Below are 18465 nucleotides of genomic sequence, written 5' to 3'. Positions count from 1 at the left end.
CAGGAAGTGTTACTCCTGATTAATTAAAAATGCCCTGAAAAATATCCGTTCTGATTATTTTTTTTGTTTGTTTACTTGCCTCCCCATAAGCGCGGAATTGGACATGAGGTCGGTTAAAAATTTAAGGGGAAACCAGCTCCCAAAAAGGGACTCTCTGGTCAATAACAAAAATAAGAATTGTATCAGTAATGAAGGATTTCTCCCCCATTAACCAAGACCAAAAATAGGGGGATTTAAGTCACTGGAATGCTGAAACTGATACTACACTCAGACATTCATGTTGAAGCAATGGTTACCTAATGCCTAACCGTGTTAATGTTTTTATGTATTACTTTCGAAAAGCTGATGAAACAATTTATGATTTAAACATTACTTTATATCAAGTATATTTTAAGCAGTGGGTTACTGTATATGAAGTCAGTCCCGGAAATTACTCAAACCGTTTACGATTTAAACATTTCTTTATTTCATGTATAATTTTAATAGTGGGGTGGGGGATATTAAATCAGTCCCGAAAATGGGTGAACCCGTTTTCGCATTACACATTGCTTTATTTAATGTATATTTTTAACATGGGGTGGGAAATATGAAGTCGGTTCTGGAAATGGCTGCAACCATTTACGTCTTGGAAATTACTTTATTCAATGTATATTTTTAACAGTAGGATGGGAGATAATAAGTCAGTCCCGGAACTGGCTGAAAAAGTTTACGATTTACACATTACATTATTTCATGTATATTTTTAGCAGTGGGTTGGGGATATAAAGTCAGTCCTGAAAATAGCTGAAACAGTTTACTAGTTAGACATTACATTATTTCATGGATATTTTTATCAGTGGGTTAGGAATATAAAGTCGGTCCCGGAAATGGCTGAAACAGTTTACTATTTAGACATTACTTTATTTCATATATATTTTTAACAGTAGGATGGGAGATAATAAGTCAGTCCCGGAACTGGCTGAAAAAGTTTACGATTTACACATTACATTATTTCATGTATATTTTTAGCAGTGGGTTGGGGATATAAAGTCAGTCCTGAAAATAGCTGAAACAGTTTACTAGTTAGACATTACATTATTTCATGGATATTTTTATCAGTGGGTTAGGAATATAAAGTCGGTCCCGGAAATGGCTGAAACAGTTTACTATTTAGACATTACTTTATTTCATATATATTTTTAACAGTGGGTTGGGGATATAAAGTCAGTCCCAAAAATGGCTGAAACAGTTTACTAATTAGACATTACATTATTTCATGTATATTTTTATCAGTGGGTTGGGGATATAAAGTCGGTCCCGTAAATGGTTGAAACAGTTTACTATTTAGACAGTACATTATTTCATGTATATTTTTAGCAGTGGGTTTTGGATATAAAGTCGGTATCGGAAATGACTGAAACAGTTTACTATTTAGACATTACATTATCTCATGTATATTTTTATCAGTGGGTTGGGGGATATAAAGTCAGTCCCGGAAATGGCTGAAACAGTTTACGATTAAAACATAACTTTATTTAATGTATATTTTCAACAGTGGGGTGACGGACATGAAGTCAGTCCAGGTATTGAATGAGATGTCCAAATATATACTATCAGAAAGCGTCGCCCAGTATTGAATGAGATAGGTGGAAAACATATAGTAGCAAAATACCCAGCGTCGAAATGTTAGTTAATCGTTTGGTGTGTTTGAAAGTAAATAATAATTCTAGATAATATATCAAAGTTAATTTGTTTGTAGTGGCTGGTTGATAATTTGGGTTAAAAATATTACAAATAATTGTCGAAATGTGTAACATATCAAAGAATAAAGAAAAATGATGAAGTGTGAGTTAATTGATAGTTATGTTTGTTTATGAAATAATCAGCCCAGAAAATATATCAAGGTATTTTTTTAATAAGAGAGGGCGACGATGATGGTTTAAATTATAAAAAAATAATTGTCGAAATTAGTAAGATATCTAATAATTACGAAAAATGACGAAATGTGATTTAATTTATTGGTGTGTTTATAATAAGATAATCAGCCTAGACAATATATCAAAGTTATTTTATAAGTAAAGGGGAAGAAGATAAGGAGGCCTTAAATTATGAAAAATTATTGTCGAAATTAGTAACATATCACAGAATTACGAAAAAATGATGAAATATTAGTGAATTGATTGGTGTGTTTGTAAGGAAATAATCAACCTAGACAATATATCAAAGTTATTATTTAGTAAAGAGGGAAAGGCGAAAATTTGGGTTAAAATTATGAAAAATGATTGTCGAAATAAGTAACATATCCAAGAATTATGAAAAATGATTAAATGTGATTTCATGCATTCGTGTGTTTGTAATAAAATAATAAGCCCAGACAATATTTCAAAGTTATCATTTTATTAAGAGAGGGCGATAATGTGTGTATAAATTATGAAAAATGATTGTCGAAATTAGTAACATACCCAAGAATTATGAAAAATGATGAAATGGAGGTTAATTGATTAGTGTGTGTGTAATGAAATAATCAGCCCGGCAAATGTATCAAAGTTATTATTTTAGTAAGGTTGGGCGACAACGTTGGTTTAAATTATAAAAAATATTGTCAAAATTAGTAACATATCCAAGAATTACGAAAAATGATGAAATGTGAATTGATTGATGTATGTCTTTGTAATGAAATAATCAGCCTAGAAAATATATCAAAGTTATTATTTTAGTAAGGGGTGATATAGTGAGTTTAAATGATGAAAAATTATTGTCAAAATTAGTACTATATCTAAGAATTATTAAAAATAAAAATGATGAAATGTGAGTTAATTAATAGTTGTGTTTTTTTTATAAAATAATCAGTCGATACAATATATCAAATTTAATATTTTAGTAAAGGGAGAGGCGATAATGTGGGTTGAAATTATGCAAAATTATTGTCGAACATAGTAACACATTCAATAATTATGAAAAATGATAAAATATGAGTTAATTGACCGGTGTGTTTGTAATGAAATAATCAGCTCATAAAATATATCAAAGTTATTATTTTAGTAAGGGGGCAGTACAGTTTTAATTAAAAAAAAACTAGAATATGATTTTGCCTTCATTCATGGTGAATAGAACGCTCACAGCATGCCCAGCAACAATATATTGCATAGGAAAAATGCTGATGTGGAATTTCCACAGGTATCGCTAGTTATTATTACTATTATTATTATTATTATTATTATTATTATTATTATTTTATTTTTTTTAGGATATTGTTGTTATCATGATTATTATTATTATTATTATTATTATTATTATTATTATTATTATTATTCTATTTTTTTAGGATATTGTTGTTATCATTATTATTATTATTATTATCATCATTATTATTATTATTATTATTATTATTATTGCCGTTGTTATTATGATTATCGTTATATTGTTATTGTTGTTATCATTATTACTATTATTATTATAGTTGTTTTTATTATTATTATTATTATTGTTATTATTATTATTGTTCTTCTTATTATTATTGTCATTAGTGTTGTTGTTGTTATTATCATTAGTGTTGTTGTTGTTATTATTATTATTATTATTATTATTATTATTATTATTATTATTATTATTATTATTAACATTAAATTATAGAGATCGATGTTGAAAGCGATGTGAAATGTTCACAGGATCCCGATAGAGGTTTTTTTATATAAACGATATAAAAATCCTATATGATTTATGTAAACAAAAAGGACGGAAGTAAAAACAGGGTCAAGTTTACTACTAAACATAGTTGACATTTTATATGACTGCTGTCTCGCTTATTGCGAGAAGAAATGCTTTTACGTGTATTCGTATGGGGAAAATGGATCTTCCGGTTAAAGGACTTCCGGTGTAATGGAGTCTACTGGCTTCCTGGAAATATCGATTTGTAACATCCTGAAAGCTGGTTGCTTTGGTCTTTACAAACAGAGGAATTCGATTTTCGGTAATTTAGAAATATCCGGTGGATAGTGGTTTCGATCTCCTCGTACAACGAGCCATTAATCTTTACTGTTTAAATAAAAAGTGATTCGATTTTATTGATTTTATTGATGGATCCCGTAAAAATATTTCTCTTGTAGTAGAATCTAGTGCTTGCGCTAAATTGGTCACTTCTTTCTTTGAACGGAACATTGTGCTCAGGAAGTCTGATGGTTTTTAGAGCCAGTATTAAATTCTTGCAGGAAGTGTTGTTGCCATATCTGGTGCACAGACCACTTTCCTATTCACTTCGGACAAGGTAAAAAAAAGAGTATATAATGTAATAGGTCACACACTGTCTATCAAACTCTAACTCCTGTCAGATCGCTTCAGTGCTGCATACTTGTTTTACAAGTCATTTTACGGAAAGTGCTTCGAAAAAATTATTAAACTTGTACCTCTCACACTAAAATACTCCAAGACATCCAACTGTAGCAATTATATGTATGATATAATATGTTATATTACAATTTCGTGCTGATGAGTGTAACTTGATTGGCCTGCACCAGAGAACGTTTCTAGAACAGCTATTACGTCTTCGGTATGATAACCAGCAACCCGGATGTTTAATCACGATGAAACGATAGGTCTATTCCCTTTAAATCAGTCTCTAACATCTGTTTAACGGGGTTTTCTCTTCGTGTCTTTTGCCGAGTTTCTGGCATCATTAGTAGCCGGTCCGTCAGAGACCGAAATGTCATTCTTTTACAAAGCTTGGTGTCGGTAAATTAGGTCTTACCTTTTGCACCTGTCGATCTTGATTGCCTTGACACGGCTGTGGTTTTGTAAACATCTGAGCTAAGATCAAATTTAATTAATGAAAGGTTTTGAAAGCTTATATTACAACAATTTAAATTATGCCTAATAGAGGCATGATTTAACTATAGGCATAATTTTAACTCTGGGGAGCTCACGCTCCCTCCAGAAGGGCCTTTATTATTAAGACACAAATTAGTAAGGGAACTGGTGTTACAAATAATTTATAAATATTGAAATTAAAAAACTGGATTGTTTCATCTTGAAATTAACTTTTCTTGTTGTGTTATACTATTTTTCTCGAATCAACATCGAGTGAATGAAGGAGTTGTTTCCAGAAGTGCGATGTTCTTCTCGCTTCCGGATTGGCATTTTTTTTTATTTTTAACAAAAGCGTTTATTACCGTTACACTCGAAACGACTTGAAAACGTCTCTCAGTGGCACATGTTCATTTTATCAGGTTCGCGTTTCGCCTTCCTCTGACCCCATTTCGGTCATAGCTGGTCCATTCTTGTCCTCACTATTTACACGTCCATTTTCTTCGCCGCCGACTTTTCTTCTCTCCGAGTTGTATTTTTCTCTCCTGTTTTTCCTTCTTCTCCTCCTTGCACACACTTCCTAATTTGTATATGCGTGTTTTTCGACTACTGTTGCTGCTAATCTCCAGCCAACCTTCGCTACCGCCAATACTTTCCCACGCGCTCATATTCATTGTTATAGCTTAAGAATTTTTGTAAACTCGTACATTGTATTCGAGAAGAAAGGGATGTGCAAAACCAAAGACAGATAGTAAAAATGCAGTATTTACAAACGTTAGAATTATTTTTATAGACTTCTAATATTTCATGGGAGAGTATACTCCAGTCTCCGTATCTCATTTTCGACCAGAGCTATCCCCCCGTTCAATTTGAGATAATATTCTGAAAAAAAAAAAACTGCCAGGTTCATAAGATCGTTAGGAAAAAGTTTTTGAAAGGAAGCTTTCTAAATATATGAGGCTGAGTAGGAGTGAAATATAATCTCAGTAGCGGTAAGACTATATTATTTATGCGAGACGTTCTCTGATCAGAACTTACAGATGCTTGAACATTGAAAAAGAGAGAAAGAGAGGCTTATGTTTTAAAAAAAGCCAACGTTGCAAAGACAGATTATTATTATGTTGCACTCCAAGCGCAAAGCTTAGATAAGTAGAGAGACAATCATAATAGAAGTTTTTTGTGAGTCCTATTTCTCTAGAGATGACTTGACTTGCAGCTTACCGAAAATTCTGGTACTAGCAGTTTAATTTTAATCCGCCATAGTGTTTATGGTCACGTAGTTAAACTATACAATCAACTGCTTTTAATCCATATGTGATTCTTTATGTTTACGCCCACTTCAACCGTTCAAACTAAACAATTTACCTGTATGTGCACTTCATGTGGAAAATATATAATTACGAGTCAATTGGAAACACTACCTCACCAAATGCCGCCATAGATTTATTTCCCTTAGTCTTGATTAAGAAAACTAATAAAAAATCTCATTTCATATGGGGTTAAAACTGGAGGTAAGATAAACCCCGTCAATCATACCGAACAAACAACTGCAACTTTGAAACTAATTATGCATATACATTTGAAACTACAGAGTTACTCTACTCATAATATTGAATCGTTAATAAAGTCCCAAATCTTTTCAGGAAGTCAAATAAGCTTCAGTCTATTCTTAACTTGTACGCTAGATTTTAATCATTAATATCCAACTGTTTTATAGTTTTTCAATGATAAACTCAGACACAACATGCAAAATTGTCGACACAATCCATTCTCTTGATACTGCAAATGTTTTTAGCTATGTTACAGATCACCTTTTTAAACTTTACTGGGGCTGATTATTTAAAAAATAAACGCGCATTATCTAATGCCATCGCGAAAGCTGCCACAGCGAAAGCTGCCACAGCGTATTTGTATACAGTTTAAGGCTGCATTTAGGACTTCGGCTTCGGCTTTTTTATTTACGAAATTGGCGCTCGAAGCAAACAAGCACATGTTGGATATTGGAGTTGTTCTTCTTTTGGATAAATATTCTTCGCTGTGGATGTACCTCATCACTCAAAGCACTGGTTTATTTCACTAATTGGTAGTACGAGTTGTGCCAGACTTATATCTAAAACACAAAAAATGGTTAGGGGCTGGATTTGTTAGAGACTGTTGAAAAATCGCGCTGTTTATATATTTGTATATACAGGTTTCAAACTAATTATTCGGCCATTATAAATTTGGTAGCATACTTGCTAGACGATTAAAGCAAATCGTGCACTGATATGAACATTTTCATGGCAGTTTTCAAAGCCTTACTACTTTCCTGATGGTTCATGAAAAAGTGGGTGTTTTATTTGTGGCAACATCAATAAAATATTGCTTTACATGTCCAACGGATTGTTTCTATCCGATTTTGGTTTTTTGTTTGTTTGTTTGTGTGTTTTTTGTTTGTTTTTTCGTCAGTGTCTTTCTCCTAGACCTTTACTGTGGATGAGGATATTTTGCTATGGTAACGCTTAGGCGCTACATAAACATATGCATATATATATATGCATATATATATATATATATATATATATATATATATATATATATATATCCACACATACATATACATATCCACATACTTAAATACACACAGCACTAGTATTCACAAATAGTCACCCATCTGATACTGGCCAAGTCCAGCATTACTTAACTTCGGTGATCTAACAAGAACCGATGTGTTAACTGGAGTATGATGTATGCTAGACATTAAGTGGCATACACTTAGTCTCATTTAGTTTTATACAAAAGGGAAAAAACTAAGGTGGAAGCTCTTCTGAAATTTCATATTTCACACTTCTTTGAAATTAGACAATTAGGTATAAAACATATCGATTCATAAATATTCATTAAATTGCAGATTCATTGAAGTATTTTAAATGATTTTACGTGGCATAAAAACTATATAGACGTAACTTCATATTCGGAAATTCAAATATTTTAGCTATTTAGTCCGTAATCATTAGCCATGCACGAATTAGCTGAATTTTAATCTCGTCTTAATACTCCTCAAGATTAAGTCTTAAATGTTAACATTCTCAGAGAAAGAAAGAGACAGTTTTATAATTCACAATTCTTTATATAAAATAGTATGGCTTTCTAGACTCTTTGCTTTCCAAGGCCATCTAGTATTCAATTATTGAATGGCAGATAAAAAAAGGGGGAAAAGTCTCCTGATCGATACCGATGAAAAGAAAAATATAGCATCATAAAATCTAGCTATTTGGATAATCTGACCAACTAGAGCTTATTTTTTGTTTTGGTGTTTATTGTTCATGCCAGTCGAGGATATGTCGTCGATCATCAGTCCAATCGAGCCTGAGTCATTATTATTTGTGATATTTCTTCTTCCTCTTCACTTTGTGACGTTTCTTTACTTCCTCTACTGTCCTGCCTTTTCAATGCACACTTGACAGGATTTACTAATTTACTAAGGATGTAAACTGCAATTTCAAGTTCTTCTCAATCCCTGTTTATCTTAATCTTTACAGCTGAGACATTTTTTCGAATCAAAATCGTGTTCCAGTTTTGATCAAATTGGAATACGCATGTGTGTTATTTAAATTATTCTGACGACTGGTATCGCATAACTTTCGATCTTCTTCAGGTACATTTTGTTGAACTCGAGGATCTTCAATATGTTGTACTCGATAGTCAGCACGGAATTTCGAGCGGATCTTTTATTTTATCCACGAGGGTAGCTGACCCTCTTTTCATCGGCCATAATTGGATAGAATGCGTAATGAATTTGTTATTCTATTCCATATTTGTTTTGAATTTTCATTCGAGGAATTATTTGATATAAATAAATGATTTGTTTAATAGTATTGTTTAATAGTATTGTTTTATAGTATTGTTTAATAGTATTGTTTAATAGTATTGTTTTATAGTATTGTTTAATAGTATTGTTTAATAGTATTGTTTTATAGTATAGTTTAATAGTATTGTTTAATAGTATTGTTTAATAGTATTGTTTTATAGTATTGTTTAATAGTATTGTTTAATAGTATTGTTTAATAGTATTGTTTTATAGTATTGTTTAATAGTATTGTTTAATAGTATAGTTTAATAGTATTGTTTTATAGTATAGTTTAATAGTATTGTTTAATAGTATTGTTTAATAGTATTGTTTAATAGTATTGTTTTATAGTATTGTTTAATAGTATTGTTTTATAGTATTGTTTAATAGTATTGTTTAATAGTATAGTATTGTCTGCACTGAGGATTGCACTTTTAATTTCTAGATTATTCTCAGAACTGATTATTATTTAGTACTTTTATACGTTCTTTCTATTAAAGTTAAAATTAAAATGAAAAAAAATAAATAAAAATGTTAATATTGAAGCGTTTGTATTATTTCTCTCATTAACATACCTACGTAGAGATAATGGCTTATTGTTTTGAATTTTCATTTGAGGAGATATTTGAAATAATAATGTCTGGTGATAAACACTAGAAGGAATTATTTAATATAAATGAATGATTTGAATAAAATATTTTGTTTAACTATTATTCATACAAAAACACCGTGTTTCTATTGCAAACAACGTAATGTCTAGCAGTCATTATGTTAGATTGCATTTTTCTGGAAACTGATTAACGAAAATTAATATTATTATAGGCGCAAGATACGCTCCTACACAAAAAAAAACGTTACTACTAAAATAAATACGCACACTTTCATTGGAATTTATTAAGCCAATATATTTAAGCACACCTGCGTTATAAACTATAGTTAAAAATATTGTTTAATTTTGTTTTAAGCTTGACTTTAAAATAACGATGTTTTGTTAGAAACGTAATCGGAAGATTGTCGATGTAGGTGTGCTAAAAAATAAAAGTTTGAAATTCTTTTGTATAATTGTTTATTCGTGCAGTGATTAATATGAAGTGAGCGGTGTAATACGAAAAATTGACCCTAGATACATTGCTACGATAGTTTGTGTACGAGATTTTCGGTAGAAATGTGAGAAGTTAATAAGTCACTTCTACTCTTGCACTGAAATAACTAAGCAAAGAGAAAACAGCTAAACGGATAAAATACAATAATTAGTGAATTCGAACAAACTAAAAAAAATACGATAGCACAAATAAATAAGCAACTAAAGCATATACAAAGCCGAATGCTGTATGGAATTTTATTACGAAAACTATACCTGTCAAGAGATAGGCGAAATCTGACTATACTTGACAGTCTTATACTTGATAATTCTTAGTTATATGTCCATATGTGAGTACATTCAAAATTGTATATGCAACGCATTTTTGTAAGTCACTGTACAACTGTGTGTGTTTTCAATGTACACATTTCTTATAATCTTTTTAGACTTGCTTTTTTTTCGACCTCGGACAGAAGAAATACTTGACGTTGACGAAACTGCCATTGATGGTGGATAGTGGCGCTGACTGGGGAGCGGTAGGACGTTGTAATATGGAGCAGAGGTGAACATACAATATCGATCGATGTATTCGTCTAACAATGGACTGTTGAGTCAGTTAACTTTGAAGTGTGTGTTGTATGGCAAGGAGAGAGGGAGAGAGTGGGTGTGGTGTCACAGCGAGACGACAGAGGAAAAGGCGGGTGGCATATCGATGAATACAACAAATAAAGAATTTCTAGAGATGGAAATAAAAAAAGTATCTTAAAGAAATAAAAAAAAAATCTTGACTCTTTTTTAATAAACAACTAGAAGTATACTCTTTTTATGTCGACTAAAATTAATTCTCCTAACAGAACAGTTTTGTAGCACTTTTATATTCCTATTAATCATATAATTTTTTTATTAGAAAATCTCTCAAATTTAAGGCTACGAGGTTTTAAAAATTAATTAAAATTCAAGAGAGCTTGCTTAATTGGCGTCTTATGACTGTGGGTCAAATTTAATATAAATCTGAAATATTTGAATTTTGAAATGGTGTTGTGTCTATATCATGCTTCCTAAAAACCCTTTTAAAATACTTGAAAAAAAACGGAACATTTCACAAAAATCGTGTTTGTTTTACTACGAAGGTTTCTACCCCAACCACCCTCTTTGCTTTCGTTACATAAAATAAATGACACTAAATTTAGCATAGATTTTCCACTCTCGCGTCAAACAGCTGTGTCCTAAAATACAGGATGTCCCAAAAAGTTTGACGTCATTCTAAATGGCAATATCTCGGAAACAACTCAGCGTATCTGACTGAAACTATACAAACTTTACGTTGAACATCATAAGTTTTATTGGTTAATATTTCAACGAAAAAATAAAGATTTGTAGATTCTATGACCGATTTCATAATTTTCATAAATGTTCAATATGAGCGCCGCCTGTGACCCTGCAAACGTTTAATCGGTAATCAATCTCGTGCCATATACGCTGCAGCATGTCTTTGGTAACATTCACAAATGCAGCAATGATTCTCTGCTTGAGTTCTTCAACGTTAGGAGAAAAAGGGGAGCATAGACGTGTTCTTTCCACATATTCCCAGAAGAAAAAAATCACACGGTGTCAGGTCAGGTGATCGTGATGGCTATTTCAGCGGCAAATTGTCTTTCTCACCATTATGCCCGATCCATCTTTCTGGCAGATTCTGATTGAGATGGGTCAGTGCAGTGAGTTTTCAGTGAGGTGGAACCCCGCCCTGTTGAAAAATGAAGCTTTCATGTTCATTTTCAATGAGCTGATCAAAGAACCAGTTCTGAAAAATTTACATTTCCTTAACAAAAAAAAAAACGGTCCATGAATGTGATGCTTGGAGATGGTGCAGAACACATTCATTTTTGTTGAGTGACTCTCGTGCTCAATTCTGGCATGGGATGTTTTCTCTGCCATAAATGCGAGCTATTCGTGTAATGTTATGACCATTTAGGCTGTGATCATAGCGAAGTATCTGTTAACTGTGGCAAGCGGGAGCAATGGTCAAAACATTATTATTATTGTTATTGTATTCTTATTAATTGATTTGAGCGACGGATGCTCGCTGGATCAGTTATTATGATTAGAAGAATACACAATTAAATTGAGGAAGAAATGATTGACGTGTAAATCGCAAAAGGAATGCGAAAATAGAAAATAGATGTAAACATTCTTTTGGATTTGGATAAACAAATAACTAGTTGGAAACATTAGGTTGGTCTGAGACACGTAATTAGGTGACGTGGGAGAACACGTGATGTAGTTAGTTTTGGAGAGATTGAGAGAGTTGAGGATTGACCACCAGAGCGGACAGACGTCTAGAAAGGGGTGGACAGACAGCTGGGAGCGAGCTGTAAGAACAGAAAATATAGACTAACTTCCGATTCTGTGAAAACCATTTGAGACAACTGTAATAAATTTATATTACAAAAATATAAAGAGTTGTTTTAATGGTTTCACAAATAAGAACAGATGTCTCAATTATATGGTGCTGATCGCTTCATGGTTGTCACGGGGCAGCGGGAAGATACAGAAGAACTCCTCAAGAAAAAAGGTATGAAGCATATCTTCTTACATATGAACTGTAAAAATATCCCGTGTGATAAGTCTGATACAACATGACTCGGTTTACACGTCAATATCATGTTCCCTGGCTAAACAACATACGATTTATATGCTTATTATCTGTCTTTTAAAGGAGCAATATCTTACATCCACTAGATAAGACATGACACGCTTTAATATATCATCTCCTCCAATATAAACCAATATACAACATTCGTATAAAACATGGCTTCATCACTAAAAATTAGACGCTCATCGAACTCGTCTTTTTCAAGTTTCTCTAGCATATCAACACAGAATTTTTTTTACGTTTTCGCTAGCCATCTTCCTTGTAAAGTCTGAACGAGCTGCAGCCTGCAGGATTTCATTTGCAATTGTTTCCTAAGAACGCGACAAACTGTTGTTCGATGAAACTGTGTTTTCACACTTGCTCTTCATACAGACTTCCGGGGACTTGCTCTTCATACAGACTTCCGGGGACTTGCCAGGAATGTTTCATCAACTTTCTCGATCTGCTTCCGATGTTGTTAGCTGTTCAGATCCTTTAGCCATGCAAAAGCAGTCTTTCTCTTTAATTTTTTGGGCTAGGTCCAAATTTGTTTACTAGTTAGTGCATTTTTAGCAAATTTTGCAAAGTGTTATATTGGTTTTGTAGGTTAACTTTGTTGTTACTGTGACATTTTCATACTTCGCGAGCGTTTTCATATTTGTTTATGTTTTGGAGACTAATGGGAAACAAGCTCAGCATCGGTGCAGACACATGGGTGTCTCGCTTTCATTACTTTACCTCACTATTTATTGTTGTATATGTACATTGTTCATATGTCACTGTCTTTACAATATGTCTCAGGAGCGTTAGGTTCTTTTGTATTGCAGGCTGTACCTTGGGTTTAAGTTGAGTAAAGCTTGGTCTGCACAACCAAGTTTCCTTACCCTATAACACAAAGAAAGCATGGTCTTAGGTGACTGTGTTCGAGCAAATTCCATTTTTGTTTTGAAGTGAACGGGATTTCTCGACCTGAAAAGAAATAAATGTCAAACTGTGACAACGAAATGACGTCAAATCTTTTGGAACACCCTGTACATAATGAACGTTTAATTAGTTTAAGAATGTATACTGCAGATGTAGTATTGCTGCCATGCGTAAAAGAATGACGATATATTAATATACAAAAATATAGAGATATATCTTTATGCTTAGTGATGCTGAAAGAATATGCGTTAGTGGAGAAAGATGATGTACGTACAGCAATTTGACGGATGGTTTTCTAAGGCACAAACAACTGATAATATTAATTTTGGGTTGTTATTTCATAATAACTTCTGACTCCTTGTAAACAACCACCGTTGAACTTCGCTGGTAATGTAGGTACGCTTCTTCAGGGCGCTTCATTCGGCGAGAGAGTACTTCCATTTGTTACTTATTGTGCATTGTAATACATTAAAATATGTAAAATAATAATTTCTGTATACGGTAGAACACTTAAATGTGTAAAATAATAATTTTGTGTAATGTAAGATATTAAAATGTGTAAAATAATATTTTTTGTGTATAACAGAATGCTGAATTGTTTAAAATAATAATTTTTGTATGATAGTATACTCAAATGTTTACAATAGCAATTTTTGTGTCTGGTAGAATATTGAAATCTGTAAAATAATAAGTTTCGTGTATGGTAGAATATTAAAATGTGTATAATAATAATAATAGTAATAATAATAATTTGTTTATATATCAAATTTTAGTCATTCAATAAATTTAAAACTTTATAGCGTGAAATATTTAAATTTTAAATCAAAAGATTTTTTATTATTCTATGTAAGACAAAGAATACATTTGAAATAGTATAACTCCTTATCCTATTGGATTTCGATGTCTACCATCTCTTCAGAGGAGAAATATTAGCAAATAGTTATAATAGTTTACACCTTATTTGCTAAAATCAGTGAGACATGGAAAATCACAATTAAATGTCATAGAGTAAGGGAAGTTAATGAAAAGGATATAAAAATTCACATCCAAATTGCATGGTAAAATCCGAAGGGAATGTCTTTGATAGCAGTGTTGTAAAATGATTCAAACTGTATTTTGAGTAATCTACATCACAAGGTCCGAAGTAGGCATTTTCTTGGAGCAATTTTCTTTGTTTATATAATGGGTCCGGTAAAAATATTTTTTATATAGATCCGGTGGATCTGTTTATTAATAAACATATAAATTGATATATTTAATATTTTTTTTATAATTATAGAACATGAGGTTCAAATTCCACTCCAAAATAACTTCAAATTGTTAATAAAATAAAATAAAACCGCTTTCAGCAGACAGGGTACGCAAATTAAGAGAAACTGAACTTTTCTCATTTTTCATACCAGTTCAGTTTCTCTTTCCGTTGCTACAATATGTTTGTGTATTTGTAACGTTGTGTATTTCAAATGACTTGTATGACTGCGGGGACATTTCGGTAATCGCTTTATTAGTAGAAGGTATGCGTCCCATAGATTCTTCAGCATTTTGGAGCATATCATTGAATGACAGTGAAACAAAGATTGTTGGATATTTATAATGTAAACTTGATGGACAAGTCAGGCATAGATTGAAGTTTTTGGCACGAAATATGGTTGCATTGCAAAGCGGATTGTGAATAAGAATTTGTGGTTATCCACCTCCATCTGCAAACGCCCAATCTCGTACTTCGTTGTAAATATAAATTAAAGCGTTTGATTCTACGAAAAAAAAAATCAAATATTGTAGATTGCTAAAAAATAAATAAAGTGTTTCTAATTTTTCAGGTTATTCCAATTAACAATTATTTTATTTTTAATAATCCGCCATATTTGTTTTGTTTTTTGTTTTTGTTTTTGTTTTTCGATCATGTGGCCCAAATTGAATCAACAGTTATTTTAATTCCTGATAATTAATATGTTATATCGTTTTCTTCCGGCCAAGTGTTCCAGTTTCAACCAATGATTATTTTGTTTTCGATAATCAATCATGTTCTGTTGTTTGTTCAGTCAAGTGCATGACCGTACGAATTGCACCTACTTCTATCAAATTATCTGTCCAGTGCACCCGGCTTGTATATTAAACGGATTGATGTGATTTATAATTTCAATTGCAAATGCAAAATATGGTTGTGGTATTTGCACAAGCGCACGATAAGTATATATATATATATATATATATATATATATATATATATAGAGAGAGAGAGAGAGAGAGAGAGAGAGAGAGAGAGAGCATTTATTTTCCTTAATTATTTTTCCTTAATTTGCTTTCATTTTCTTTGTTTTTTATTGTTGTTGTTTTATCTGTGTTGTTCTCCATTTTCTTTTTTCTCTTCTCTTATTCTCTTATTCTATTATTCTATTATTCTCTTATTCTATTATTCTATTATAAAATTATGTTGGCTGAAGTTTAACTTAAGTACCTATTTACTATGCCTCCCCACGGGACAGAGTTAGACACCAGGGTCGTTTTTTAACGTGGAGAAAAGGTACAAAAATAAAAATTGTCTCAGCCGTGAAGGATTTCTCCTCCACTGAAAGAGAACGAGAAATGGAAGTGTCGCATCTGAAGAACAGATACTACACTTTGATCTTGGCCAAATAGTATCAAATTTTGATCCTGAATAATCAATTTCCACGTAATATTATTGTACTATGTAACTGACAATGAACTGACGTATTTCGTTCCAAATCATTCTTAATATTTAATCTGGTTCGTTCGAGGGATTTTAAATAAATACACAAAAAAATTAAAAATTTCCTCAATCGAACAACTTTTAGTAAAACTTGAAGTTACTTATACTTTTTGTCTTATTCGATACTGCAACAGGCAACGTTAGAGATTATAGACATATTTACAAATTTACAAATAATGAATCCTCGGTAACACTTGGTCAGTATGGCTAGTCTTTAATATGTATTTTATTATTTCATTTGGAAAAAGTAGAAATACTATTAAAAAAGAAGCATTTTAAAAAAATTGTATTCATGCGAAATATGACCTGTTCTGAAATAATAATGTTATTTAGAAAACTATTCGAAACATGGGAAAGAGAGAGCGTTTTCTGTACTTTCACCTAATAATTTGATAAACGAAAGATAGCGTAAAATTACGGTCTGTATTTTGAATAAGTACCGGAAAAATAAATGAATTAATAAAAATATGGTAAAAAAAGAAATAAAGAAAAAATAATTTTTATTTAACATTTTTTTTTCTTTTTGTTTTCAATTTTTGTTCCTTTCTAAAATTACATAATCCTTCTTGTTTAGAGCCAAGATTTCATCGCTTGCGCGTAAGTCTATTTCTGCTCTCTCTCTCTCTCTCTCTCTCTCTCTCTCTCTCTCTCTCTCTCTCTCTAATAGACACACACACACACACATATACGCATACACACTTAATAAGAAAAGACTGGACCATTCTATTTTGAGACATGTCTCTTTGTCTTCCTTCTGACACTTGTGTTTAGGATTAGTCCGAATTCGGCCATTTAAGCTGATTAAAAAGGAACGTGATGTCCTCTTTTTAATGGAAAGAAGGAGAGGTGGAAAAACAAGAAGAGAAGTTGTAATACAGATAAATAGAGTGAGAGAAGGGGATAGAAAGAAAGAAAGTATATGGACTATGAACGGATAGTGATGATGAGATGGGGTTGAAGGGGAGGCAACTTTTTCTTACAGAGAATACGACTGCAGCGGTCAATTGAGAATATGTGCAACACAGAAAAAGGAAAATAGGAAAAAAAGAAAAAGAGGAAAGAATAAGGGAATCAAAACGAGAATAAAGAAAGAGAATAAGAGGTAGAAGAAGAATAAAGAAAATTTAGCGGCAAAATTATGAGAGAAAAGAAAGAGTTAGAAAGGATGAGAGGGAGAATTAGATTTTAAAAAAATACGGAGAAAATCGAAAAAAAAAAGAAATGGTAGACAAAAACTCAAATAATAATAATAATAATAATAATAATAATAATAATAATAATAATAATAATGATAATAATATATACTACTACTAATAATAATATATATACTACTAATAATAATATATATACTAATAATATATATATATACTACTACTAATAATATATATACTACTAATAATAATAAAATAATATTTTTTACTACTACTACTAATAATAATACATATACTAATAATAATAATATATATATATTACTAATAATATAATAATAATATATGCTACTAATAATAATATATATACTACTACTAATAATAATAATAATATATATTTTACTACTACTACTACTAATAATAATAATAATACATATACTAATAATAATATATATATACTACTAATAATGTAATTATATTAATAATAGTAATTTATATACTACTAATAATAATATATATACTACTAATAATATAATAATGATAATATATACTACTATATAAAATGAAATTCCGTGTGTATGTGCTAGTTCGTTTCCTATAGATTCCGCCACAGTTGGGATGATTTTTACGAAATGTCACACAAATGTACTTTATGTATTTAGCAGTGTTTTTAGATAAGTATTGAAAAAAATTCGATGAAAGAAGAAACATGTAATTTGGACTAATGTTTACACCTTAGAATACCTAACATCACAAGTACATTTGAGAAGTTTTATTACGTCACAAGCAGAAATGACCGGCATGTAAAATCAACAGCAGTTTATTTGATATGACAGGGGTGTGTTCAAAATGAATGTTTCTGTTTAGAGCACAACTGAACCATGATATGGGATTTTTGCATTTTAAAATTGAATTCAAGCTGTTATAAAAATAATTCTAGTAAACCAACAGTAAAATGTATGCTACAATGTATTGTGGACTAAATCAGTGCGACGGGGGGGGGGGGGCATGAAATTTCTTTCCAGTGTACCACAATGGGTCCGTAAATAGAGCAGGCAATCAAGCGATTTGACCGAAAAAAATTAACTTTTTTTTCAAGTGGATCTAAAATAGTTCGAAGTTACATTTTTCTTTTTAATAGTTTATAAACCAAAAATTGACAGACGAGTTTGGTAGAGGCCGTTCCGTACACAGAAAGATTAGGTGATTATATATATATATATATATAGTGCCGGCAAAAAGAAAGTTCGCACTTGTAATTTTTTCAAAAAACTGCAAATTTAAGCTAAACTTGATGTAACTGTTTAAACATCCTTTACCGCATTTGATTCGCCTTTTGTT

This window comes from Euprymna scolopes, chromosome 42 (genome assembly GCF_053919585.1).
Source record: "Euprymna scolopes isolate OS-2025 chromosome 42, ASM5391958v1, whole genome shotgun sequence".
NCBI classification, from domain to species: Eukaryota; Metazoa; Mollusca; class Cephalopoda; order Sepiida; family Sepiolidae; genus Euprymna; species Euprymna scolopes.
The sequence above is the reverse complement of the archived record's forward strand: the minus strand, read 5'-3'. Positions refer to the sequence as shown.